The sequence below is a fragment of the Syngnathus floridae genome, chromosome 3, assembly GCF_059516105.1.
Source record: "Syngnathus floridae isolate MCC-2025c chromosome 3, RoL_Sflo_1.0, whole genome shotgun sequence".
Classification (NCBI taxonomy): Eukaryota; Metazoa; Chordata; class Actinopteri; order Syngnathiformes; family Syngnathidae; genus Syngnathus; species Syngnathus floridae.
The window spans coordinates 729,510-743,222 of NC_142415.1; the positions used below are offsets into that span (position 1 = coordinate 729,510).

Sequence of the window (13,713 nt, forward strand, 5' to 3'; positions counted from 1 at the left end):
TCAACTCAGTGCTTCTCACAGGGCCCGACCTGAATAACATTCTGCTTGGCGTGCTGCTGCGTTTCAGGAAAGATCTCATTGCTGTCACTGCGGACATCCAGCAGATGTTTTATGGATTCCTAGTGAGGCATGAGCACAGAGATGACCTCAGATTTCTGTGGCACAAAGACAATGAACTGTTTAAAGAGGTTCAAGAGTATCGCATGCGGATACACGTCTTCGGCAACAGCCCATCGCCTGCAGTAGCCATCTATGGACTACGGCGTGCTGCTAAGAAAAGTGAAGCAAGGTATGGCACTGATACAACACAGTTTGTGCATAGACATTTCTACGTTGATGATGGACTCGTGTCACTGCCCATCGAGTCTGAGGCCATAGACCTGCTGAAACGTACCTGTGCCTCACTCGCCGAGTCTAATTTGAAGCTGCACAAAATAGCATCAAACAGTGTCACTGTGATGAAAGCTTTCGAACCTGAAAAACTGGCCTCTGTCATTAGAGAGCTGGGGCAGGATGATGATTCTCTCCCTGCGCAGAGGAGCCTAGCCTTATGCTGGGACATTAACACAGACATGCTCACTTTTATAGTAGCCATTGCTGATAAGCCTTACACTCGCCGTGGGGTGCTGTCAGTTGTCAACAGCGTCTTCAACCCGCTGGGTCTGGCCGCCCCAGTGACCATCAAAGCCAGGCTGCTGCTGCAAGAGCTGTCCAGTGGGGTCCAGGATTGGGACACTCTGCCTGACGAAAAGGCGAGCATGTGGGAAACATGGGAATCATCACTCAAAGAGCTGAGCAGCCTCCATGTGCCCCGCTGCTACGTTTCAATGTCACTCTCTGAGCCAAGGTACACAGAACTGTGTGTTTTTTGTGATGCATCTAACTGGGCTATAGGGGTGGTTGCATACTTAAGAGCAGTCAGGAAGGAGGGCCATTGCAAAGTGGGATTTGTGATCGGAAAGGCTAGACTGTCACCGCAGCCAGAGGCTACGATCCCACGACTCGAGCTCTGTGGTGCCGTCCTGGCTGTTGAGCTGGCAGAGTTGATCTTGAGTGAACTGGACCACAAACCAGACGCTGTAAAATTCTACTCCGACAGCAAGGTGGTCCTCGGACACATCTGTAATGACTCAAGGCGCTTCTTTGTGTACGTGCACAATCGTGTGCATCGTATTCGCCAAACAACCTCTCCTGAGCAGTTGCATTATGTGCCATCGGAACATAACCCTGCTGACTTAGCCACCAGGTCAGTACCTGCATCACAGCTGATGGACACAATGTGGTTCGTGGGACCCGACTTTCTTTATAAGACTCCTAAGCTGGACACGCACATTCAGTTCGATCTGTTAGAGCCTGAAAAAGATGTGGAGGTCAGACCGCAAGTGACAGCTTTACTTACGCACATCGAAACCAAGCCACTTACCGCTTCAAGATTCCAGCGTTTTTCAAAATGGAGCTCCTTGCTGAGAGCTGTTTCCTTTCTGATACATCAGATGCGTTCTCACAAGTCAATCTCCACCTCAGTCTCAACAGACACACCACAGCATGCATGTAAAGGCTGGCATCAGTGCAGCGGACCTCGCACTCCTGAGGAGCTTGCAGCAGCCAAGAGACTCATGCTAGAGACTGTCCAAAGAGATGCATATTCAGATGAATACGGTGCTCTTAAAGCATACAGAAAAGTCTCTAACTCAAGTCAGATCTTGACCCTGGACCCCTACATGTGTGAGGGCCTGCTGGGGGTCGGAGGGCGCCTCAGGCATGCTTCAGAGATAAAACACCCAATCATCCTCCCGAAGCAAAACCATGTCACCAGGCTGCTTGTGGAACACCATCATACAGAGGTAAAGCACCAGGGGCGACAATTCACAGAGGGAGCCATCAGGGCAGCTGGACTATGGATTGTCGCTGGCAAAAGGCTGGTCAGCTCTATCCTCTATCACTGTGTGACATGCCATAACCTGAGAGGGAAGGTGGAAGAGCAAAAAATGTCTGACCCCCCTCTGGAGCGACTCGACAACTCTCCACCCTTCAGCTATGTGGGGCTGGATGTATTTGGACCGTGGACAGTGGTAACCCGACGCACTCGTGGAGGTGCGGCAGAAAGCAAAAGATGGGCCATTCTGTTCACATGCATGTGCACCAGAGGAGTACACATTGAAATTATTGAATCGATGGATACTGCCAGTTACATAAATGCGCTACGGAGATTCTTTGCCGTCAGGGGCCCAGCAAAGCAGCTCAGATCAGACAGAGGGACAAATTTCGTGGCTGCTAGTGCAGAACTAGGGATGAGGCCCTCACATGAAAAGCAGAACAAGATCTTAAATTATCTCCACGGCAAAGACTGCACGTGGGAGTTCAACCCACCACACGCCTCCCACATGGGAGGTGTGTGGGAACGCATGATTGGCGTGGCACGAAGAATATTAGATTCCATGCTTCTGCAAAACAAACATACTCGCCTGACACATGAGGTCCTGTGCACGCTGATGGCGGAAGTGTCGGCAATAATCAACGCCAGGCCGTTGGTCCCTATTTCATCAGACCCCTCTGCTTCAGTCTTGCTGTCTCCTTCCATGCTACTGACACAGAAGCCAGGCCTGCTTGCTCCTCCGGGCGATTTTGCGGGGAAAGACCTTCAGAGAGGCCAGTGGAGGCAAGTGCAGGCGCTGGCGAACGAATTCTGGAACCGTTGGAGAAATGAGTACCTGAGCACTCTTCATCCAAGATGTAAATGGCACAGGACACACCGCGACCTTCAACCTGGGGACATTGTGCTGCTAAAGCAAACTCAAGTGCCAAGGAATGAGTGGCCGATGGCAATGGTCATATCCACCTCTGGGAGCAGCGATGGGAAGGAACGGAAGGTTGAGGTGAGGACATCATCCCAAGGCACCTCGAAGACTTACCTGCGGCCCATTTCTGAAGTGGTCCTTCTCATGGAAAAGGCGGATTAAAAGTGGACTGAGAAAAAGGAAAGTGGTTTCAAAGGTTGGTAGCATTACATGCTAGACGGGGAGTGTTTTGCCCTCAGAATTGTTTTCATGATGTAAGAAATGTTTTCTATGTAAAGAACCATACACAATGGTTATTTGTCGTTCGGAAGCAAACCGGAAATGTATTTTGAAATGCACCGGAAGCTGCGCATGTTTCTGTTGAAGCGACTTGCCAACTCATGAGTTGAGAGACGTTAGCGCAGTGGTTCTTAACCTTTTTGAAGGTACCGAACCCCATCAGTTTCATATGCGCATTCACCGAACCCCTCTTTAGTGGGGGGGGGGGGAGTAATGACATACCAGCAAATCAGTGGGACTTGCGACCAGTTCAGATATGCGTTATCGCGAATTTACACGACATTCAGGTGTGTTCGGCCCTCCGCAGTGGTGGCTCTGCCGAACCCCTGAAGCCGACTCACCGAACCCCTAGGGTTCGATCGAACCCAGGTTAAGAACCACTGCGTTAGCGTGACTCGCATCATCTAAGCGAATCTTTCTCCTCTCCTTATGCTCACGGAATCAACGGCTGTAAGTTATCATTGTTTTGTTGGATAACTTTATTATTGTTTATAAGATAACAAGAATACTCAATGAAGAAACTAAGTGTGTTTGTTGTTTCACTTGCAGTTTCAGTCGTTGTGTTTAACACTGAATAGAAATAAAGGGAGCGAGACGCTCTGAATCCTGGCTCAAGTGTTCTATACATGAGTTTGGCTGGCTGATGAACTGTGACAACGTACACGAAGTACATAACGCACAGGGAGATCAGTACATAGATAGATAGATAGATAGATAGATAGATAGATAGATAGATAGATAGATAGATAGATAGATAGATAGATAGATAGATAGATAGATAGATAGATAGATAGATAGATAGATAGATAGATAGATAGATAGATAGATAGATTTTTTTTTTTTAAACCACGCGTTCTGGGCCAGCAGACACAGACACAACTTCTTTCCCCAGGCTGTTGCTCTGATGAACTCACACCACTTATACAGTCACAGAGACATCATTGGGCAATAATATCCTGTTCTTGCCACTTAAATGTTGTTAGTAACCTGAATGTTGTTAGTCACTTAAATGTGGTACAAAGGCTGAGATCAACCGGAGTCAAATTCCATGTTTGGTATGCACAGACCTGGCCAATAAAGCTGATTCTGATTCTGTGGGACCAAAAAAACCTCAACCAACCATTATCGGCGTAAATAATGGTAACATTGGTCAGTTAACTTGTCAATTAATCTGTTTTCCGTGTTTTATTTCCTTGTTGATATCCATGCTCGCCTACGTCACTGCGCCAAGTACGGTACTTGTAATGTGATTAAAACAACTTCAAATATGGCGCTCGTTCATATGAGTGTGGAGGCGTTTCCTAAAAACAAAGTCAAAGTAAAAAAAGTCATAGTCTGCTTTATTGTCAATTTCTTAACATGTCAAGACACACAAAGAGATCGAAATTACGTTTCCCACTATCCCACGGTGACAAGACACAATTATTACACAATATACATACAAGTAAACAATCTGGGCGCATCGTTTCCACCAAGTTACCGTGCGGTCACACAACTCCACTTTCAAGCCTCATTTGACCACTTTGGCAATCGGCACCACAGCTCGTCAGATATCGCGTAAGTATCGATGAAGACCTTGTTAATATATTTACTTACACTTAGTCGTAGAAAAAACACGTGACGCGGTGCCCAAGGAACTTCATTGTCAAACCCAATTAAATGAATGTCTTGAATGCAATATGTCAATTGATTTACTCTTACCTTGGCAATTGCCTTTGATCCGCTCGTCGTAATTCCTTGTCTTTTTTGTCCAATCTTTCTCAACTCTTTTTAACTTGACGAGTTGTTTATGATACCAGATTCCGGCAGAACCAGGATAAACTTCCAAGGAAAGCGCTGCTATGGGAACGGCGCGAGCAGCACAGCAAAGGACACACCAAACGGGGAACTAACGGTGAAGAAGTGGGGACTTTAAACTCGAACTCCCGGCAAGGAACCACCCTGTCTCCGCGCCGATATTCGATCTGAAGTACCAGACTGCCGGCCGATGAGGATCCGATCTGACTGGGCGCGCAGTAACAGACACACAGCAGTGAGCTGGGAGGTTGGCGGGGATGGGAGGGAGGGAGGGATCAGACAAACCCCACCGGATTATACAGGTGGATCCATGCCCGTTGATCATAATCTATTTTTGTCAGCTCACACCTCAATTGGTATTGATCTTTAAACAGCACTCTAAATCCAGCACTGGTCCCATTCATTACTATCAGAGGCTTGAAATTGTTTTATTGTAGTAAATTAAGGCAATTAATCATTTGAATGATGATTTGCTGTCATTTCCCCCAAAAATGTTGAATAGATATGTTCTTTTTTAAGTAATTCAGTTACTGTTTTATATGTAGGGGATACCCACTTGGATCAATTGTATACTGTATTGCTATAGTCAATCGGTTCTGTGGGTTTGAATTTTGGCTCGAATCCTCCCGTGAGGGTTTGGAAGATGCATCTTCAAGTATTAAGAAGGTGCAATACAAATTTGAAACCAATGCATTTCAAGTTGGTCAATCATAGATCCTTGTTTATACAGCATGTGCCTGCCCTGTGATTGATTGTGACCAGTCCACGTTGTACTATACGTCTCACCTGTCAGATGGGATAGATATCACTTCCCCTTCATGAGGACAAGTCGTAAAGAAACTAAATGGATAGATGAATTCTTGAAAAGGGTCCAGGCACATTTTAAGTTTGTTCATTTATCCATTTAGTATCACTTATCTTTATGGTGAGCAGGAGCCTGTCCCAACTGAGTTTGTATGAGAGGATAGGGTAGCATGTACACACTGGACTCTGGAGAATAACTAATAATAAGATATTACAACAATTTAAAAATGTATGTATATTTGGAGTGATATTTAGCGATCAGAGGGAATAAAGGAGCCTAAACATATAAATAAATAAATAATAAATTCAAATAAGAGGCATACAGAGAGTTCTGGTGCTGGGTACTCTGCATAGTAAAAACTGTAATTGTAACCAAGCCCATTCATCAACCTGAGAAAACAATCTGTGAACTTATTTTCTCTCTCTTCCTTTGACTTCCTCTTGCTGTCCATATATGTTCCAGAAATGGTTTCGTCAAGGGTGCCCCCTGCAAATAAATTGCCATAAATTGTCATTGCCATGGCAACCACCCTACAAGCTGGAATTGGAAGATGCTGTTCGTGGCAACAGTGGCAGGCAGCCAGTTCAACAGCCCAACGCTCTTGGGAGAACTGCGAATGCCAGGTTTGGGTATAGTGTATGCATTCAGACAAACACACGCACACGCACACGCACACACACACACACACACACACACACACACACACACACACACACACACACACATACGTCGAGCGGTCCAAAAATAGAACGACAGGAGTGAATGGATTTAAAATTGGACCAAAATGATAACCAGTTCAAGCGGTTAAGCCAGACCACCCTGGGATCTGCCATTGGTCAGTGTATGGTGAGTGATAATGGTGATTAGAGTAAGTTATTTTTACCTAACACATAGCAGGCGACCACCAGGATAAACATCATTGCCTGGAGCTTTTACTGCAATGGTCTTTGTTAAAGCCCCAATTATAAAATGACACATGTGGCTTGGATCATAGCTGGATGTCTGATGTTTGTAACAACCCAAACCGCGTCAAAAAACGCTAAAGAATTCAATGAGTTAGAATAAACGAAGCCAAACACTAGCTATGGTCTTCTTCTTCGTTGCCTTCTTCATCTTTGCTTTTTTCTTCTTCGCCTTTTTCTTCTTCATTTTCTTCTGTCTTTTTTATTGCAGCATATTAAAAGTTTTCAATATAGGATTTGAATTTGTTCTCAAATTGAATGTCTGGTTTTTTAAAATGTTTTGGGCAACGTAGGGTGTAGCTAAAGTCTTTTGCAATTACTATTTAAGATTTTCTTTCTTTTTACGGGAAATTTTGGGATCTCTCATCCATATTTAGTACAGATTTCCCGGTACACTATTCTTGCTACCTTGTTATGCCTTTCCATGTATGTATGCCTAGACCGCCAGCGTCTTACACGCGGTTGTGCTATGTTGCACCATTCCAGGGGCTTCTTTATCCAGCCTACACCTGGGATCCTCTCTGATGTGGTAGACCCCAGCCTCTACTGATCTTGTGTTTAGATAGATAGAGTTAGGGTTAGCGGTTAATACAACGGACACAGTGATCAGGGCAAATGTTAGTATCCAGTTGAGTCCTCAGGCAAGACCCATCATGCTATGTGTCCATATCAAGAGTTTGTTTACCTGATGGTTGAGTGGAAGCACCTGTGGCTAAAAAGAGAATATGGCAAGGTTTACTTTGCTTTCTGGACCTGGATTTGACACCTCTGTCGGAAAGGTACATTTTCATTATGAGCGTCGATATATTAAATGCAGCAATGCCAGAGTGCAAACGCTATTTTGCAAACAGCTCAGACTGAATTTAGGAAAAGAAGAGTGTGTCTGATTAGGATTTTCAAAGCCACCTGCCTAGGTTCATCTTTGCCTCTCTGTGAAATCATCGTCACACACAGAGAACAGTAAATGGTTCTATTTTCTTCTTCAGTGGGGGAAACATGTTTTTTGTTGTTTTTTTTTTTTTGCTTGAGTTCTCTAATTGGCCATTTCATATTACTTTAGCACTGCATAAACACTGGAAAGGAGAAAAGAACAGTTTTCTCTCAGAGCACTGAAATTTTCTACTTTTATTGTCTCACACTTTTGTGATTCTACTGATTGTTGGTGGATTGGTTTTCAAACTTTTGTGCAACCCCAGTACAAGCCTTCTGTTAAGAATGGTGAACTGCATTACCACTGTTGTTACCATCTGTTGTTCACTCAACTATATGGCATTAGCCAAGGTAGTATAATAAGAACCATACATTCCACCAGACCCAAGACTCTTCAATGTTTCTAATCAATTAAATTGACAAATTTACAACCAATTTGTCTGAATTGGGGTGTGGTCTTGATTTCTTCTACTTTTTGCTTTTGAATACTCATAATTTATCTTGTATCTAACTAATAATTTTGTTGGCTGTTGTTCTGTGTCACATCACAAACATGGAGCCTGTGCCACAACCTTGATGTTAACAACACCATACACCGTAAATATTGAACAAGTTCGGTATTAAGTTTGTCAACATCTACAATTTTCTAAGCAGATGGGGAAGGGAAAATCACCCTTGGTTTTCTGTATGTGTGAATGAAGACCACTCCAGGGTTTTTCCCTGCATCTTGGTCCAGGGATAGGCTCCGACTAACCTGCACCTCAAATGAGGCCAAGCAGTAAAATTGGAAGGGCAGTAAGGCAGAAGGGCAACAGCTCGCTTGATCTTGATCTTGTCTCACTTATATCATTCAAATAAATTATGATGTTTGAAAATTATTTAATATACTAAGAATCATTTTATTGATGCACTTATGCCAAAGTACAGCATTCTTGGAGGCTGAGCATCCCTAAATTCCTTGCCTTGGGGGTAAGCAAATACCTTTGGGATCAACCCAGATACCTCAATGCAAAAGTTTAAGTCACTAAAGTAACATGTCCTGATACCATTTTCGTAACACTTTTTCCAACTTAAATGAGCTTTATTTGTACAGCACTGTTCTACCGTCAAAGTACTGAATTCAAATACCTGGGCCAAGCTACCTCCAAATCCTGTACAATGAAGACAATGTTCAAGGAGGTGTCTGGCTTAATCCACCAGGAAAGTTGCGGATCTGAGATAGTTGTAGCAATGACAAAACTGCTTTCCTATTTATTACAAAAGCATTACACAAATGGAAGTTCAAAAATAAGGACAAAAAATAATAATTTAGCATCGGTGGATCAAAAGGGAGGCCGTGGCAATATGTGCTCCATGTTTCTTATGTCTTAGTGGATGTTTTGTGTTTAAATATATTCAGGGCTCATTGATCTCTAAGAAACAGATGGAAATAACAGATTTCTTTTGTAGAGCTACGCATTCCTTGTACTAGTATCTTATTATAGAAGAAGAATTTCCTGTGGGCAGTAAATAAATTACAGAGCTATATTAATCTTTGGGCAAAATATGGTAATTAACTGTAAGATCTCCACCCAGCAAGGCTCTGCCTGCATTTTCTCTTTGAAATTGTAGATAAACCGCGTTTCTCAGGGTGCCTTCATATCTGTGTAAATAAACAATTAAGATTTGAAATACAAGATGAGGGAAATATATTTGCTGTGTTGAGCTATTAAATACGCTTTAGCAACCTTTCTAGTAGGATGTGATTTTTCTGGCTCAACCTGTCCCAAAATACAAATTATATATAATATTATTGTGTGTAAGGTATAAATTTGCATTTATGTAAATCTCTGTGTTGTTTTTTTACGGATTGATTGATCGATTGAGTGATGGGTGTATACTTGTAAATACAGTGGTACCTCTACTAACGAACGCCTGTACTTACAAAATTTTTGAGATGCGAACCGGAGCCTTGCGATTTTTTTGCGTCTACTTTCGAACCAATTTTTGACTTCTGAACCGACGTGCTAGCCAGCCCCCCAACCCCTCCTCCCGCCTTGCCTCCTTTACTCTGCCATTCCTTGTTTGTCTCGGTGCATAAGCAGTGTCAAAACAGTATGTCTCCTAAGGCTATCAATATCAAACTTGAGATCATAAAGGCGACGGCATATGGAATTCAGACAAAGGCATCGTTGTTCCACTTTATATAAACCACAACTGAATGAGTAAAACTTAAAACTGACGAATTTATAAACGGGATATGTAAGCTTTAAGATTTATGAGTTCTGCATCACTAACAGATAGAATGGGACAGATCCTTGCTATATTGTGGAGGTTAAAACACACAGTTCTAGTAATAATGTTTTTTTTGACAATTTGATGAGAGAGTTGAGTCAAATATGAAGATATTTGCTGAATCACTTTGTACATTTTTTACATTCAACAGGACCTTTATCAAGACTCAAATTGGTGCCTTGTAATAATCTGTGCTTATAACATCTTTGGTTCAAATATGTTGTAAAACATAATTTACCGTAATTTCCGGACTAGTCGCGTTTTTTTTCATAGTTTGGGTGGGGGGGCGACTTATACTCAGGAGCGACGTATATGTTTTTTTTCACAAATTTTTACTTGATCATTAAGACATCACTTAAAAGTATAGTTGACCACTTCCCATGTTATTTTTAGTATAGTTGATCACTTAACATGCTTTTATATCTTTATCTTGAACATATTCAAAACATAAAAAATAGAGAAAACATCAAATAAAGCAATTAACACTTTAAAGCACCATATCCAAGTCCACTGTCTGTTTGCTCCTCTTATATTTATTATTATTATTTATTATTATTTGTTTATTTATCATTTGCCTTCTTGGGTTTTTTGTGTTGCTTGTATGCATATGTGTACTATCTCACAAAGGGATAGTGGGAACGTAATTTCAATCTCTTTGTGCGTCTTGGTATATGAAAAAAAATCTACAATAAAGCAGACTTTATCCTTGATAAAACAACCAAATAAACAAAACAAAAAACTACATCTGAAAAAAAATTATATTTTCAGACGAAACTGGATGAGGGCGCTCTAAATTTCACCGTTGGCCGTGACTCATCAACTGGGTGGGCTTAAGAAAAATGGCACCAAAAAGAAACTCATATTTTGCAGGTTACAAACTTCAAGTTGTAAAATATGCAGCTGAAAACAGTAATCGAGCAGCAGAAAGAAAGTTTGGAGAACCGTGATGTACCAATGGATTACTATTTCAAGTGACGTCAGTGGCACCGCGCGGCGCGACCCACGTAAGGACTGCCGGCATCATTAGCGGTGATCATTTCTAAGAGACACGGAGGACAAAGAGTTTAAAGGAATTAAGGATTTGGAGTGACATAGAAGGTTTGAAAAACTATTGTGGCTTTTACGCACGCCCGGTCCTACTCTACTGAGTCGGGGGCCGGCGCTCGGCCGAGTGGCTGTCCGCGAACGGTGCATGCGGCTCGGACATGGCCATTACGCACGCCCGGTCCTCTGCCATGGAGCTCTCGTGTCTGGAAGTCCACGCCGCCACACGCTTGGAAGTTTGTTTTGTGGAATAAAGAGCCGTTTACCAAACCCACGTCTATCCTTGTACTTTGTTAACGCTACAATACAGTTATATACTAGATCTGTGGAATAAAGACGAGGCTGACGTCAGGGCGCACGCACGGCGATGTTAACAAAGGACGAGGAATTTGATCGATGGATTTAATGGATTTAAAGTGCACGGATGGATTGATAATATTATTGCTTATATTATAGTTATTTGAAATATAGTTTATCTATCGTTATATGAGCCTGTAGAATATTTTGAAGTGCAAGCGCCCTCAGCCGCGCGCAGCCATTGTTGACCAAGAACGATCGATGGATTTAATGAATTGGAGTGACACCGATGGTTTTATAAACATGTTATTTATGTAATGGTTGACCTAAATCACTCTATATGTTACGTCAGGCCCGTTCTCAGCTCCTCATTTGTGTTTGTCACGTTAGCATACCTATCGTTTAGCCTGTTGCTATCGTATCGAATGATCGATGGATTTAATGAATTGGAGTGACACCGATGGTTTTATAAACATGTTATTCATGTAATAGTTGTCCTTAATCACTCTATATGTTACATCAGGCCCGTTCTCAGCTCTTTGTTTGTGTTTGTCACGTTAGCATACCTATCGTTTAGCCTGTTGTTGCTATTGTTTAGCCTGTTGTTGCTCGTTCATGACTGTTTTTTGTGTGGGATTTTGTCGAATAAATTTTCCCCCAAAATGCGACTTATACTCCGGAGCGATTTATATATGTTTTTTTTCACTTTTTGGGGCATTTTATGGCTGGTGCGACTTATACTCCGGAGCGACTTATAGTCTGGAAAATAAGGTAATAAAAGGCTTGCAATATTTCAGTTGATTTGCAATAAATCCAGAATGTGTGACATTTTTGTTTTTTTAATTGCATACAGAAAATAAAGAACTTTATCACAATATTCAAATTTTCTGAGACAGTCCTGTATATGAAATAATTTCTAAAATAAAAAAAATCAATGAGGGTGCGCCTTATAATCCAGTGCGCCTTTTGGTGTGAAAAATACTTTTAAATGCCATATGATCTCTTTGAAAGCCTGCAGTCTCACATGCTAGGTCATGCACCATTAATTATGGGAGGGGATTTTAACTGTGTCTCAAACAGAGGTGACAGAAAAGGTTCTGCGGAAGACTTTAAAGTTGAGAAAACATCTGTTTTAAAAGAAGACATGTGCTAGGTCTTTAAATTAAGTGATTGCTTTAAAGTTATACACCCAAGAGAGGAGGGTTTCACATGGTTCAGCAGTGACAGCACAAGAGCCTTGCGCATTGACTGTGTATTTACGCAGGGCTGGCCACCAACAGATGGACAATTAAAACAGACAATTTCTTCTCAGACTACTGACAATATGCTTACCATGCATGTTTTGGAATGTGGGAGGAAACCGGAGAACCCAGAGTAAACCTACGCAAGCACGGGGAGAACATGCAAACTCCACACAGGAAGGCTGGAGCTGGAATCGAACCTGCTCTCCTGAGATGTGAGGCGGATGAGCGCAACTTGTCCCACTGTGCTCCCAATTATAGACAAACTTTTAACATTTTTCTATTAAAAGGAGGACAAGAGTGGATGTGTTCCCCATCTGTGCCCAAAATAATTCCTCAGTGACCCTGGTCTCACATCTCTATCATTTAATTGTGCTAAGTTCATCTTGTTTTTCCTTTTTTTAATCACTTCACTGGTTTCTTTTATATCAAACAATTTGTTTTAAGTTCATTACCTGACATGTTTCGGCGGTTTCTTCCGCCTTCATCAGAGTGTCACAGATGTAATAGTGACGCGTCTTTATCAGCTGATGGATGATGGCGTGGCTCACCTGTCAGATTTGACAGGTAAGTCACGCCCTCTGGTGTCCATTCACCTCTCCAGAATGCTGTTCCAGGTTGTAGAGAGCATATAGGCTCCCTCATCCCTGTTGATGGTCCTCGGGCCCCGCTTGCGGCTCTCAATGGCCTCCCTGATCCAACGCTGATGTTTATTTTCTTCAGTGCGGATGACTCTGGCCTTTTCCCAGTCCATGATGTGGTTTTCTCTTTTACAGTGATCGGTTATGGCTGACTTGTAGTGTTCCTGTTCTGCTTGTAGTTTTATTGCTCTATTGAACGGAACCGCGCTCGGCGGAAACTCGGGGAACGGAACCGCGCTCGGTGGAAACTCAGGGAACAGAACAGCGCTCGGCGGACTCTCGGGGAACGGAACCGCACTCGGCGGCAACTCATGGAACCGAACCGCGCTCGGCGGAAACTCGGGGAACGGAAACTCGGGGAACGGAACCTCGCTCGGCGGAAACTCGGGGAACGGAACCGCGCTCGGCGGAAACTCGGGGAACGGAACCGCGCTCAGCGGAAACTCGGGGAACGGAACCGGGCTCGGCGGAAACTCGGGGATAGAATAGCAATCAGCAGAAACACGGGAAACAGAGCCGCGCTCGGCGGAAACTCGGGGAACGGAACCGGGATCGGCGGAAACTCGGGGACAGAATAGCAATCGGCAGAAACACGGGAAGCAGAGCCGCACTCTGCGGCAAATGGAGAGTCTGAACCGCAATCGG

General features: G+C 43.1%; 1 protein-coding gene and 1 long non-coding RNA gene across 5 annotated transcripts in view; one reads left to right on the top strand and one right to left on the bottom strand.

The window, feature by feature from the left end:
- Positions 1-5,133, bottom strand: part of LOC148400041 (SH3 and multiple ankyrin repeat domains protein 2-like) — a 267,857-nt gene extending 262,724 nt beyond the window's left edge. For both annotated transcript variants that reach the window (XM_088371807.1, XM_088371808.1), the window contains exon 1: positions 4,779-5,133. The gene's annotated coding sequence lies outside the window, so the exon portion shown is untranslated. The remainder of the gene's footprint in view (positions 1-4,778) is intronic.
- LOC148400045 (uncharacterized) lies at positions 4,234-8,002 on the top strand. 3 transcript variants are annotated; one of them, XR_015857688.1, is made up of 4 exons: positions 4,234-4,634; positions 4,877-5,109; positions 6,142-6,302; positions 7,128-8,002. It is a non-coding gene; the product is annotated as an uncharacterized LOC148400045 (long non-coding RNA). The 3 variants fall into 3 exon arrangements; XR_015857689.1 differs by having other exon boundaries at positions 4,235-4,634; positions 4,877-5,121; positions 6,142-8,002; XR_015857687.1 differs by having other exon boundaries at positions 4,241-4,634; positions 6,142-8,002.
- Positions 8,003-13,713: the final 5,711 nt, after the last annotated feature.